This window comes from Hemiscyllium ocellatum, chromosome 44, assembly GCF_020745735.1.
Source record: "Hemiscyllium ocellatum isolate sHemOce1 chromosome 44, sHemOce1.pat.X.cur, whole genome shotgun sequence".
NCBI classification, from domain to species: Eukaryota; Metazoa; Chordata; class Chondrichthyes; order Orectolobiformes; family Hemiscylliidae; genus Hemiscyllium; species Hemiscyllium ocellatum.
In genome coordinates, this window is record NC_083444.1 from 22,190,505 (window position 1) to 22,206,081 (window position 15,577).

Sequence of the window (15,577 nt, forward strand, 5' to 3'; positions counted from 1 at the left end):
ACATTCATTTAAGGAATCCAACTGTACTTATTCAATGAATCAACCTGCACTCTACAATGCATTGAAACAAGCTGCAAATGTTAACTTAATGGGTAGAGCTTCTCTCATTAATTCAATATCTCAAGCGAAACTCATTCATTCAAAGACTGAAACAGCATTTATTCATTCTTGAATCAAACTCCAGTTATGGAAACAATGAATCAATCGTTATTTATGAAGTCAATGAAGCAAACGTTATTTATGGAGTCAACGTAACTAATGTAAATCATGCATTAATGGAATGAAACTGCACTTTTTTACTTACTAAAGCAAACTGTACAGGTGCATTCATAAGTCAGACTTATCTCATTCATTCAATATCTCGACCTTCTCGCATTCATTCAAAGAAAGAGACTTCATGCATTCATTTTATTGAATCAAACCGCAATCGCTTTTACTGATTTCAACTGCATCCATTCAGTCAATGAATTAAACTGCACTCACTGATTCAATGAAACAAACTGCGAGTGTTAAATCAAGTAATAGAGCTTCTCTCGTTAATTCAATGTCTCGAGCTTAAAGCAGTCATTCAATGAAACAAACTGCATTCATTCAATGAATTAAACAACACTCACCAATTCAATGAAACAAACTGCGAATCTTACTTCATGTAATACAGCTTATCTGGTTAATTCAATGTCTCGAGCTGAACGGATTCATTCAATGAATCAAACTTCATTCTTTCAACAAACAAAACTCCAATCGAATTTATGAAAGTGGCTCATTGATTCAATGAAAGAAATGTGACACATTCATTTAAGGAATCCAACTGCATTTATTCAATAAATCAAACTGCACTCAGCAATGCACTGAAACAAGCTTCAAACGTTAACTTAATGAGTAGAGCTTCTCTCATTAATTCAATATCTCGACCTTCAGGCATACATTCAAAGTTAGAAACTGCATTCATACTTTTGTTGAATCACACCGCACGAGCGAAACGGATTCATTCAACAAATGAAACTTCAATCGAATTTTCAATGAATGAAACGTGGCTCATTGATTCAATGAAAGAAATGTGACACATTCATTTAAGGAATCCAACTGCATTCATTCAATAAATCAAACTGCACTCAGCAATTCATTGAAACAAGCTACAAATTTTAACTTAATGTGTAGAGCTTCTCTCTTAATTCAATATCTCAAGCTAAACCCATTCATTCAAAGACTGAAACTGCATTAATTCATTCTTGAGACAAACTCCAATTGTGCATAAAATGAATCAAACGTTATTTATGGAGTCAATGAAAGAAACGTAAATCATACATAAAAGGAATGACACTGCACTTATTTATTTACTAAAACAAACTGTAGAGGTGATATCAACGAGTGAAGCTTATCTCATTAATTCAATATCTCGACCTTAAGGCATACATTCAAAAAAAGAAACTGCATTCATTCATTGATTGAATCAAACCGCAATCGTATGTTAAATAAATCAAACGATTTCATTGATTCAAAGAAACAAACTGAACAATATTCATTTACTGAGTTCAACTGCATTCATTCAGTGAATAAAACAGCACCCAGATTCAATGCAACAAACTGCGAGTATCAAGTCAAGTAATAGAGCTTCTCTTGCTAATTCAATGACTCGAGTTTACTGCATTCATTCAATGAAACAAACCGCATTTATTCATTCAATAAATGAAATTTCAATCCTATATTCAATGAATGAAACGTGGCTCATTGATTCAATGAAAGAAATATGACAGATTCATTCAATGAATCAAACTGCACTCTGCAATGCATTGAAACAAGCTGCAAATGTTAACTTAATGAGGAGAGCTGCTCTCATTAGTTCAATATCTCAAGCTAACCTCATTCATTCAAAGACTGAAACTGCATTAATTCATTTATAAATCAAACTCCAATTATGCAAACAATGAATCAAAAGTTATTTATGGAGTAAATGAGACAAACGTAAATCACACATAAAAGGAATGGCATTGCACTTATTTATTTACTAAAACAAACGATATCAACGAGTGAAGCTTAGCTCCTTAATTCAATATGTCGACCTTAAGGCATACATTCAAAAAAGAAACTGCATTCATTCGTTTATTGAATCAAACCGCAATCGTCTGTTAAATAAATTAAACGATTTCATTGATTCAAAGAAACAAACTGAACAATATTGATTTACTGAGTTCAACTGCATTCATTCATTCAGTGAATAAAACTGCACCCAGATACAATGCAACAATGTCAAGTCAAGGAATAGAGCTTCTCTCGTTAATTCAGTGACTTGAGTTTAATGCATTCATTCAATGAAACAAACTGCATTTATTCATTCAAGAAATGAAACTGCAATCGTTTATTTAATGAATGAAACGTGGCTCATTGATTCAATGAAAGACATGTGACACATTCATTTAAGGAATCCAACTGTACTTATTCAATGAATCAACCTGCACTCTACAATGCATTGAAACAAGCTGCAAATGTTAACTTAATGGGTAGAGCTTCTCTCATTAATTCAATATCTCAAGCTAAACTCATTCATTCAAAGACTGAAACAGCATTTATTCATTCTTGAATCAAACTCCAGTTATGGAAACAATGAATCAATCGTTATTCATGCATTAATCATGCATTAATGGAATGAAACTGCACTTTTTTACTTACTAAAGCAAACTGTACAGGTGCATTCATAAGTCAGACTTATCTCATTCATTCAATATCTCGACCTTCTCGCATTCATTCAAAGAAAGAGACTTCATGCATTCATTTTATTGAATCAAACCGCAATCGTACGTTTGAGAAATCAAACGTGGTCATTGAGTCAAAGAAACGAACTCAATAATATTCTTTTACTGATTTCAACTGCATCCATTCAGTCAATGAATTAAACTGCACTCACTGATTCAATGAAACAAACTGCGAGTGTTAAATCAAGTAATAGAGCTTCTCTCGTTAATTCAATGTCTCGAGCTTAAAGCAGTCATTCAATGAAACAAACTGCATTCATTCAATGAATTAAACAACACTCACCAATTCAATGAAACAAACTGCGAATCTTACTTCATGTAATACAGCTTATCTGGTTAATTCAATGTCTCGAGCTGAACGGATTCATTCAATGAATCAAACTTCATTCTTTCAACAAACAAAACTCCAATCGAATTTATGAAAGTGGCTCATTGATTCAATGAAAGAAGTGTGACACATTCATTTAAGGAATCCAAATGCATTCATTCAATAAATCAAACTGCACTCAGCAATTCATTGAAACAAGCTACAAATTTTAACTTAATGTGTAGAGCTTCTCTCTTAATTCAATATCTCAAGCTAAACCCATTCATTCAAAGACTGAAACTGCATTAATTCATTCTTGAGTCAAACTCCAATTGTGCATAAAATGAATCAAACGTTATTTATGGAGTCAATGAAACAAACGTAAATCATACATAAAAGGAATGACAATGCACATATTTATTTACTAAAACAAACTGTAGAGGTGATATCAACGAGTGAAGCTTATCTCATTAATTCAATATCTCGACCTTAAGGCATACATTCAAAAAAAGAAACTGCATTGAATCAAACCGCAATCGTATGTTAAATAAATCAAACGATTTCATTGATTCAAAGAAACAAACTGAACAAGATTCATTTACTGAGTTCAACTGCATTCATTCAGTGAATAAAACAGCACCCAGATTCAATGCAACAAACTGCGAGTATCAAGTCAAGTAATAGAGCTTCTCTTGCTAATTCAATGACTCGAGTTTACTGCATTCATTCAATGAAACAAACCGCATTTATTCATTCAATAAATGAAATTTCAATCCTATATTCAATGAATGAAACGTGGCTCATTGATTCAATGAAAGAAATGTGACAGATTCATTCAATGAATCAAACTGCACTCTGCAATGCATTGAAACAAGCTGCAAATGTTAACTTAATGAGGAGAGCTGCTCTCATTAGTTCAATATCTCAAGCTAAACTCATTCATTCAAAGACTGAAACTGCATTAATTCATTTTTAAATCAAACTCCAATTATGCAAACAATGAATCAAAAGTTATTTATGGAGTAAATGAGACAAACGTAAATCACACATAAAAGGAATGGCATTGCACTTATTTATTTACTAAAACAAACTGTAGATGTGACATCAACGAGTGAAGCTTAGCTCCTTAATTCAATATGTCGACCTTAAGGCATACATTCAAAAAAAGAAACTGCATTCATTCGTTTATTGAATCAAACCGCAATCGTCTGTTAAATAAATCAAACGATTTCATTGATTCAAAGAAACAAACTGAACAATATTGATTTACTGAGTTCAACTGCATTCATTCATTCAGTGAATAAAACTGCACCCAGATACAATGCAACAATGCCAAGTCAAGGAATAGAGCTTCTCTCGTTAATTCAGTGACTTGAGTTTAATACATTCATTCAATGAAACAAACTGCATTTATTCATTCAAGAAATGAAACTGCAATCGTTTATTTAATGAATGAAACGTGGCTAATTGATTCAATGAAAGAAATGTGACACATTCATTTAAGGAATCCAACTGTACTTATTCAATGAATCAACCTGCACTCTACAATGCATTGAAACAAGCTGCAAATGTTAACTTAATGGGTAGAGCTTCTCTCATTAATTCAATATCTCAAGCGAAACTCATTCATTCAAAGACTGAAACAGCATTTATTCATTCTTGAATCAAACTCCAGTTATGGAAACAATGAATCAATCGTTATTTATGAAGTCAATGAAGCAAACGTTATTTATGGAGTCAACGTAACTAATGTAAATCATGCATTAATGGAATGAAACTGCACTTTTTTACTTACTAAAGCAAACTGTACAGGTGCATTCATAAGTCAGACTTATCTCATTCATTCAATATCTCGACCTTCTCGCATTCATTCAAAGAAAGAGACTTCATGCATTCATTTTATTGAATCAAACCGCAATCGCTTTTACTGATTTCAACTGCATCCATTCAGTCAATGAATTAAACTGCACTCACTGATTCAATGAAACAAACTGCGAGTGTTAAATCAAGTAATAGAGCTTCTCTCTTTAATTCAATGTCTCGAGCTTAAAGCAGTCATTCAATGAAACAAACTGCATTCATTCAATGAATTAAACAACACTCACCAATTCAATGAAACAAACTGCGAATCTTACTTCATGTAATACAGCTTATCTGGTTAATTCAATGTCTCGAGCTGAACGGATTCATTCAATGAATCAAACTTCATTCTTTCAACAAACAAAACTCCAATCGAATTTATGAAAGTGGCTCATTGATTCAATGAAAGAAATGTGACACATTCATTTAAGGAATCCAACTGCATTTATTCAATAAATCAAACTGCACTCAGCAATGCATTGAAACAAGCTTCAAACGTTAACTTAATGAGTAGAGCTTCTCTCATTAATTCAATATCTCGACCTTCAGGCATACATTCAAAGTAAGAAACTGCATTCATACTTTTGTTGAATCACACCGCACGAGCGAAACGGATTCATTCAACAAATGAAACTTCAATCGAATTTTCAATGAATGAAACGTGGCTCATTGATTCAATGAAAGAAATGTGACACATTCATTTAAGGAATCCAACTGCATTCATTCAATAAATCAAACTGCACTCAGCAATTCATTGAAACAAGCTACAAATTTTAACTTAATGTGTAGAGCTTCTCTCTTAATTCAATATCTCAAGCTAAACCCATTCATTCAAAGACTGAAACTGCATTAATTCATTCTTGAGTCAAACTCCAATTGTGCATAAAATGAATCAAACGTTATTTATGGAGTCAATGAAAGAAACGTAAATCATACATAAAAGGAATGACACTGCACTTATTTATTTACTAAAACAAACTGTAGAGGTGATATCAACGAGTGAAGCTTATCTCATTAATTCAATATCTCGACCTTAAGGCATACATTCAAAAAAAGAAACTGCATTCATTCATTGATTGAATCAAACCGCAATCGTATGTTAAATAAATCAAACGATTTCATTGATTCAAAGAAACAAACTGAACAATATTCATTTACTGAGTTCAACTGCATTCATTCAGTGAATAAAACAGCACCCAGATTCAATGCAACAAACTGCGAGTATCAAGTCAAGTAATAGAGCTTCTCTTGCTAATTCAATGACTCGAGTTTACTGCATTCATTCAATGAAACAAACCGCATTTATTCATTCAATAAATGAAATTTCAATCCTATATTCAATGAATGAAACGTGGCTCATTGATTCAATGAAAGAAATATGACAGATTCATTCAATGAATCAAACTGCACTCTGCAATGCATTGAAACAAGCTGCAAATGTTAACTTAATGAGGAGAGCTGCTCTCATTAGTTCAATATCTCAAGCTAACCTCATTCATTCAAAGACTGAAACTGCATTAATTCATTTATAAATCAAACTCCAATTATGCAAACAATGAATCAAAAGTTATTTATGGAGTAAATGAGACAAACGTAAATCACACATAAAAGGAATGGCATTGCACTTATTTATTTACTAAAACAAACGATATCAACGAGTGAAGCTTAGCTCCTTAATTCAATATGTCGACCTTAAGGCATACATTCAAAAAAAGAAACTGCATTCATTCGTTTATTGAATCAAACCGCAATCGTCTGTTAAATAAATTAAACGATTTCATTGATTCAAAGAAACAAACTGAACAATATTGATTTACTGAGTTCAACTGCATTCATTCATTCAGTGAATAAAACTGCACCCAGATACAATGCAACAATGTCAAGTCAAGGAATAGAGCTTCTCTCGTTAATTCAGTGACTTGAGTTTAATGCATTCATTCAATGAAACAAACTGCATTTATTCATTCAAGAAATGAAACTGCAATCGTTTATTTAATGAATGAAACGTGGCTCATTGATTCAATGAAAGACATGTGACACATTCATTTAAGGAATCCAACTGTACTTATTCAATGAATCAACCTGCACTCTACAATGCATTGAAACAAGCTGCAAATGTTAACTTAATGGGTAGAGCTTCTCTCATTAATTCAATATCTCAAGCTAAACTCATTCATTCAAAGACTGAAACAGCATTTATTCATTCTTGAATCAAACTCCAGTTATGGAAACAATGAATCAATCGTTATTCATGCATTAATCATGCATTAATGGAATGAAACTGCACTTTTTTACTTACTAAAGCAAACTGTACAGGTGCATTCATAAGTCAGACTTATCTCATTCATTCAATATCTCGACCTTCTCGCATTCATTCAAAGAAAGAGACTTCATGCATTCATTTTATTGAATCAAACCGCAATCGTACGTTTGAGAAATCAAACGTGGTCATTGAGTCAAAGAAACGAACTCAATAATATTCTTTTACTGATTTCAACTGCATCCATTCAGTCAATGAATTAAACTGCACTCACTGATTCAATGAAACAAACTGCGAGTGTTAAATCAAGTAATAGAGCTTCTCTCGTTAATTCAATGTCTCGAGCTTAAAGCAGTCATTCAATGAAACAAACTGCATTCATTCAATGAATTAAACAACACTCACCAATTCAATGAAACAAACTGCGAATCTTACTTCATGTAATACAGCTTATCTGGTTAATTCAATGTCTCGAGCTGAACGGATTCATTCAATGAATCAAACTTCATTCTTTCAACAAACAAAACTCCAATCGAATTTATGAAAGTGGCTCATTGATTCAATGAAAGCGATGTGACACATTCATTCAAGGAATCCAACTGCATTTATTCAATAAATCAAACTGCACTCAGCAATGCACTGAAACAAGCTTCAAATGTTAACTTAATGAGTAGAGCTTCTCTCATTAATTCAATATCTCGACCTTCAGGCATACATTCAAAGTAAGAAACTGCATTCATACTTTTGTTGGATCACACCGCAATCAAACGTTTTCATTCAAACAAACAAATTGAACAATATTCATTTAATGAGTTCAACTGCGTTCATTCATTCAGTGAATAAAACTGCACTCAGCTTCAATGCAACAAACTGCCAGTGTTAAGTAAAGTAGCAGAGCTTCTCTCGTTAATTCAATGACTCGAGCTGAAAGCAGTCACACAATGAAATAAACTGCATTCATTTCAATGAATTAAACAACACTCACCAATTCAATGAAACAAACTGCGAATGTTAATTCATGTAGTAGAGCTTATCTGATTAATTCAATGTCTCGAGCGAAACGGATTCATTCAACAAATGACACTTCAATCGAATTTTCAATGAATGAAACGTGGCTCATTGATTCAATGAAAGAAATGTGACACATTCATTTAAGGAATCCAACTGCATTCATTCAATGAATCAAACTGCACTCAGCAATTCATTGAAACAAGCTACAAATTTTAACTTAATGTGTAGAGCTTCTCTCTTAATTCAATATCTCAAGCTAAACCCATTCATTCAAAGACTGAAACTGCATTAATTCATTCTTGAGTCAAACTCCAATTGTGCATAAAATGAATCAAACGTTATTTATGGAGTCAATGAAACAAACGTAAATCATACATAAAAGGAATGACACTGCACTTATTTATTTACTAAAACAAACTGTAGAGGTGATATCAACGAGTGAAGCTTATCTCATTAATTCAATATCTCGACCTTAAGGCATACATTCAAAAAAGAAACTGCATTCATTCATTGATTGAATCAAACCGCAATCGTATGTTAAATAAATCAAACGATTTCATTGATTCAAAGAAACAAACTGAACAATATTCATTTACTGAGTTCAACTGCATTCATTCAGTGAATAAAACAGCACCCAGATTCAATGCAACAAACTGCGAGTATCAAGTCAAGTAATAGAGCTTCTCTTGCTAATTCAATGACTCGAGTTTACTGCATTCATTCAATGAAACAAACCGCATTTATTCATTCAATAAATGAAATTTCAATCCTATATTCAATGAATGAAACGTGGCTCATTGATTCAATGAAAGAAATGTGACAGATTCATTCAATGAATCAAACTGCACTCTGCAATGCATTGAAACAAGCTGCAAATGTTAACTTAATGAGGAGAGCTGCTCTCATTAGTTCAATATCTCAAGCTAAACTCATTCATTCAAAGACTGAAACTGCATTAATTCATTTTTAAATTAAACTCCAATTATGCAAACAATGAATCAAAAGTTATTTATGGAGTAAATGAGACAAACGTAAATCACACATAAAAGGAATGGCATTGCACTTATTTATTTACTAAAACAAACGATATCAACGAGTGAAGCTTAGCTCCTTAATTCAATATGTCGACCTTAAGGCATACATTCAAAAAAAGAAACTGCATTCATTCGTTTATTGAATCAAACCGCAATCGTCTGTTAAATAAATCAAACGATTTCATTGATTCAAAGAAACAAACTGAACAATATTGATTTACTGAGTTCAACTGCATTCATTCATTCAGTGAATAAAACTGCACCCAGATACAATGCAACAATGCCAAGTCAAGGAATAGAGCTTCTCTCGTTAATTCAGTGACTTGAGTTTAATACATTCATTCAATGAAACAAACTGCATTTATTCATTCAAGAAATGAAACTGCAATCGTTTATTTAATGAATGAAACGTGGCTCATTGATTCAATGAAAGAAATGTGACACATTCATTTAAGGAATCCAACTGTACTTATTCAATGAATCAACCTGCACTCTACAATGCATTGAAACAAGCTGCAAATGTTAACTTAATGGGTAGAGCTTCTCTCATTAATTCAATATCTCAAGCTAAACTCATTCATTCAAAGACTGAAACAGCATTTATTCATTCTTGAATCAAACTCCAGTTATGGAAACAATGAATCAATCGTTATTTATGAAGTCAATGAAGCAAACGTTATTTATGGAGTCAACGTAACTAATGTAAATCATGCATTAATGGAATGAAACTGCACTTTTTTACTTACTAAAGCAAACTGTACAGGTGCATTCATAAGTCAGACTTATCTCATTCATTCAATATCTCGACCTTCTCGCATTCATTCAAAGAAAGAGACTTCATGCATTCATTTTATTGAATCAAACCGCAATCGTACGTTTGAGAAATCAAACGTGGTCATTGAGTCAAAGAAACGAACTCAACAATATTCTTTAACGGATTTCAACTGCATCCATTCAGTCAATGAATTAAACTGCACTCACTGATTCAATGAAACAAACTGCGAGTGTTAAATCAAGTAATAGAGCTTCTCTCGTTAATTCAATGTCTCGAGCTTAAAGCAGTCATTCAATGAAACAAACTGCATTCATTCAATGAATTAAACAACACTCACCAATTCAATGAAACAAACTGCGAATCTTACTTCATGTAATACAGCTTATCTGGTTAATTCAATGTCTCGAGCTGAACGGATTCATTCAATGAATCAAACTTCATTCTTTCAACAAACAAAACTCCAATCGAATTTATGAAAGTGGCTCATTGATTCAATGAAAGAAATGTGACACATTCATTTAAGGAATCCAACTGCATTTATTCAATAAATAAAACTGCACTCAGCCATGCACTGAAACAAGCTTCAAATGTTAACTTAATGAGTAGAGCTTCTCTCATTAATTCAATATCTCGACCTTCAGGCATACATTCAAAGTAAGAAACTGCATTCATACTTTTGTTGAATCACACCGCAATCAAACCTTTTCATTCAAACAAACAAATTGAACAATATTCATTTAATGAGTTCAACTGCGTTCATTCATTCAGTGAATAAAACTGCACTCAGCTTCACTGCAACAAACTGCCAGTGTTAAGTAAAGTAGCAGAGCTTCTCTCGTTAATTCAATGACTCGAGCTGAAAGCAGTCACACAATGAAATAAACTGCATTCATTTCAATGAATTAAACAACACTCACCAATTCAATGAAACAAACTGCGAATGTTAATTCATGTAGTAGAGCTTATCTGATTATTTCAATGTCTCGAGCGAAACGGATTCATTCAACAAATGAAACTTCAATCGAATTTTCAATGAATGAAACGTGGCTCATTGATTTAATGAAAGAAATGTGACACATTCATTTAAGGAATCCAACTGCATTCATTCAATAAATCAAACTGCACTCAGCAATTCATTGAAACAAGCTACAAATTTTAACTTAATGTGTAGAGCTTCTCTCTTAATTCAATATCTCAAGCTAAACCCATTCATTCAAAGACTGAAACTGCATTAATTCATTCTTGAGTCAAACTCCAATTGTGCATAAAATGAATCAAACGTTATTTATGGAGTCAATGAAAGAAACGTAAATCATACATAAAAGGAATGACACTGCACTTATTTATTTACTAAAACAAACTGTAGAGGTGATATCAACGAGTGAAGCTTATCTCATTAATTCAATATCTCGACCTTAAGGCATACATTCAAAAAAAGAAACTGCATTCATTCATTGATTGAATCAAACCGCAATCGTATGTTAAATAAATCAAACGATTTCATTGATTCAAAGAAACAAACTGAACAAGATTCATTTACTGAGTTCAACTGCATTCATTCAGTGAATAAAACAGCACCCAGATTCAATGCAACAAACTGCGAGTATCAAGTCAAGTAATAGAGCTTCTCTTGCTAATTCAATGACTCGAGTTTACTGCATTCATTCAATGAAACAAACCGCATTTATTCATTCAATAAATGAAATTTCAATCCTATATTCAATGAATGAAACGTGGCTCATTGATTCAATGAAAGAAATGTGACAGATTCATTCAATGAATCAAACTGCACTTTGCAATGCATTGAAACAAGCTGCAAATGTTAACTTAATGAGGAGAGCTGCTCTCATTAGTTCAATATCTCAAGCTAAACTCATTCATTCAAAGACTGAAACTGCATTAATTCATTTTTAAATCAAACTCCAATTATGCAAACAATGAATCAAAAGTTATTTATGGAGTAAATGAGACAAACGTAAATCACACATAAAAGGAATGGCATTGCACTTATTTATTTACTAAAACAAACGATATCAACGAGTGAAGCTTAGCTCCTTAATTCAATATGTCGACCTTAAGGCATACATTCAAAAAAAGAAACTGCATTCATTCGTTTATTGAATCAAACCGCAATCGTCTGTTAAATAAATTAAACGATTTCATTGATTCAAAGAAACAAACTGAACAATATTGATTTACTGAGTTCAACTGCATTCATTCATTCAGTGAATAAAACTGCACCCAGATACAATGCAACAATGTCAAGTCAAGGAATAGAGCTTCTCTCGTTAATTCAGTGACTTGAGTTTAATGCATTCATTCAATGAAACAAACTGCATTTATTCATTCAAGAAATGAAACTGCAATCGTTTATTTAATGAATGAAACGTGGCTCATTGATTCAATGAAAGACATGTGACACATTCATTTAAGGAATCCAACTGTACTTATTCAATGAATCAACCTGCACTCTACAATGCATTGAAACAAGCTGCAAATGTTAACTTAATGGGTAGAGCTTCTCTCATTAATTCAATATCTCAAGCTAAACTCATTCATTCAAAGACTGAAACAGCATTTATTCATTCTTGAATCAAACTCCAGTTATGGAAACAATGAATCAATCGTTATTCATGCATTAATCATGCATTAATGGAATGAAACTGCACTTTTTTACTTACTAAAGCAAACTGTACAGGTGCATTCATAAGTCAGACTTATCTCATTCATTCAATATCTCGACCTTCTCGCATTCATTCAAAGAAAGAGACTTCATGCATTCATTTTATTGAATCAAACCGCAATCGTACGTTTGAGAAATCAAACGTGGTCATTGAGTCAAAGAAACGAACTCAATAATATTCTTTTACTGATTTCAACTGCATCCATTCAGTCAATGAATTAAACTGCACTCACTGATTCAATGAAACAAACTGCGAGTGTTAAATCAAGTAATAGAGCTTCTCTCGTTAATTCAATGTCTCGAGCTTAAAGCAGTCATTCAATGAAACAAACTGCATTCATTCAATGAATTAAACAACACTCACCAATTCAATGAAACAAACTGCGAATCTTACTTCATGTAATACAGCTTATCTGGTTAATTCAATGTCTCGAGCTGAACGGATTCATTCAATGAATCAAACTTCATTCTTTCAACAAACAAAACTCCAATCGAATTTATGAAAGTGGCTCATTGATTCAATGAAAGCGATGTGACACATTCATTCAAGGAATCCAACTGCATTTATTCAATAAATCAAACTGCACTCAGCAATGCACTGAAACAAGCTTCAAACGTTAACTTAATGAGTAGAGCTTCTCTCATTAATTCAATATCTCGACCTTCAGGCATACATTCAAAGTAAGAAACTGCATCCATACTTTTGTTGAATCACACCGCAATCAAACGTTTTCATTCAAACAAACAAATTGAACAATATTCATTTAATGAGTTCAACTGCGTTCATTCATTCAGTGAATAAAACTGCACTCAGCTTCACTGCAACAAACTGCCAGTGTTAAGTAAAGTAGCAGAGCTTCTCTCGTTAATTCAATGACTCGAGCTGAAAGCAGTCACACAATGAAATAAACTGCATTCATTTCAATGAATTAAACAACACTCACCAATTCAATGAAACAAACTGCGAATGTTAATTCATGTAGTAGAGCTTATCTGATTAATTCAATGTCTCGAGCGAAACGGATTCATTCAACAAATGAAACTTCAATCGAATTTTCAATGAATGAAACGTGGCTCATTGATTCAATGAAAGAAGTGTGACACATTCATTTAAGGAATCCAACTGCATTCATTCAATAAATCAAACTGCACTCAGCAATTCATTGAAACAAGCTACAAATTTTAACTTAATGTGTAGAGCTTCTCTCTTAATTCAATATCTCAAGCTAAACCCATTCATTCAAAGACTGAAACTGCATTAATTCATTCTTGAGTCAAACTCCAATTGTGCATAAAATGAATCAAACGTTATTTATGGAGTCAATGAAACAAACGTAAATCATACATAAAAGGAATGACAATGCACATATTTATTTACTAAAACAAACTGTAGAGGTGATATCAACGAGTGAAGCTTATCTCATTAATTCAATATCTCGACCTTAAGGCATACATTCAAAAAAAGAAACTGCATTGAATCAAACCGCAATCGTATGTTAAATAAATCAAACGATTTCATTGATTCAAAGAAACAAACTGAACAAGATTCATTTACTGAGTTCAACTGCATTCATTCAGTGAATAAAACAGCACCCAGATTCAATGCAACAAACTGCGAGTATCAAGTCAAGTAATAGAGCTTCTCTTGCTAATTCAATGACTCGAGTTTACTGCATTCATTCAATGAAACAAACCGCATTTATTCATTCAATAAATGAAATTTCAATCCTATATTCAATGAATGAAACGTGGCTCATTGATTCAATGAAAGAAATGTGACAGATTCATTCAATGAATCAAACTGCACTCTGCAATGCATTGAAACAAGCTGCAAATGTTAACTTAATGAGGAGAGCTGCTCTCATTAGTTCAATATCTCAAGCTAAACTCATTCATTCAAAGACTGAAACTGCATTAATTCATTTTTAAATCAAACTCCAATTATGCAAACAATGAATCAAAAGTTATTTATGGAGTAAATGAGACAAACGTAAATCACACATAAAAGGAATGGCATTGCACTTATTTCTTTACTAAAACAAACGATATCAACGAGTGAAGCTTAGCTCCTTAATTCAATATGTCGACCTTAAGGCATACATTCAAAAAAAGAAACTGCATTCATTCGTTTATTGAATCAAACCGCAATCGTCTGTTAAATAAATCAAACGATTTCATTGATTCAAAGAAACAAACTGAACAATATTGATTTACTGAGTTCAACTGCATTCATTCATTCAGTGAATAAAACTGCACCCAGATACAATGCAACAATGTCAAGTCAAGGAATAGAGCTTCTCTCGTTAATTCAGTGACTTGAGTTTAATACATTCATTCAATGAAACAAACTGCATTTATTCATTCAAGAAATGAAACTGCAATCGTTTATTTAATGAATGAAACGTGGCTAATTGATTCAATGAAAGAAATGTGACACATTCATTTAAGGAATCCAACTGTACTTATTCAATGAATCAACCTGCACTCTACAATGCATTGAAACAAGCTGCAAATGTTAACTTAATGGGTAGAGCTTCTCTCATTAATTCAATATCTCAAGCGAAACTCATTCATTCAAAGACTGAAACAGCATTTATTCATTCTTGAATCAAACTCCAGTTATGGAAACAATGAATCAATCGTTATTTATGAAGTCAATGAAGCAAACGTTATTTATGGAGTCAACGTAACTAATGTAAATCATGCATTAATGGAATGAAACTGCACTTTTTTACTTACTAAAGCAAACTGTACAGGTGCATTCATAAGTCAGACTTATCTCATTCATTCAATATCTCGACCTTCTCGCATTCATTCAAAGAAAGAGACTTCATGCATTCATTTTATTGAATCAAACCGCAATCGCTTTTACTGATTTCAACTGCATCCATTCAGTC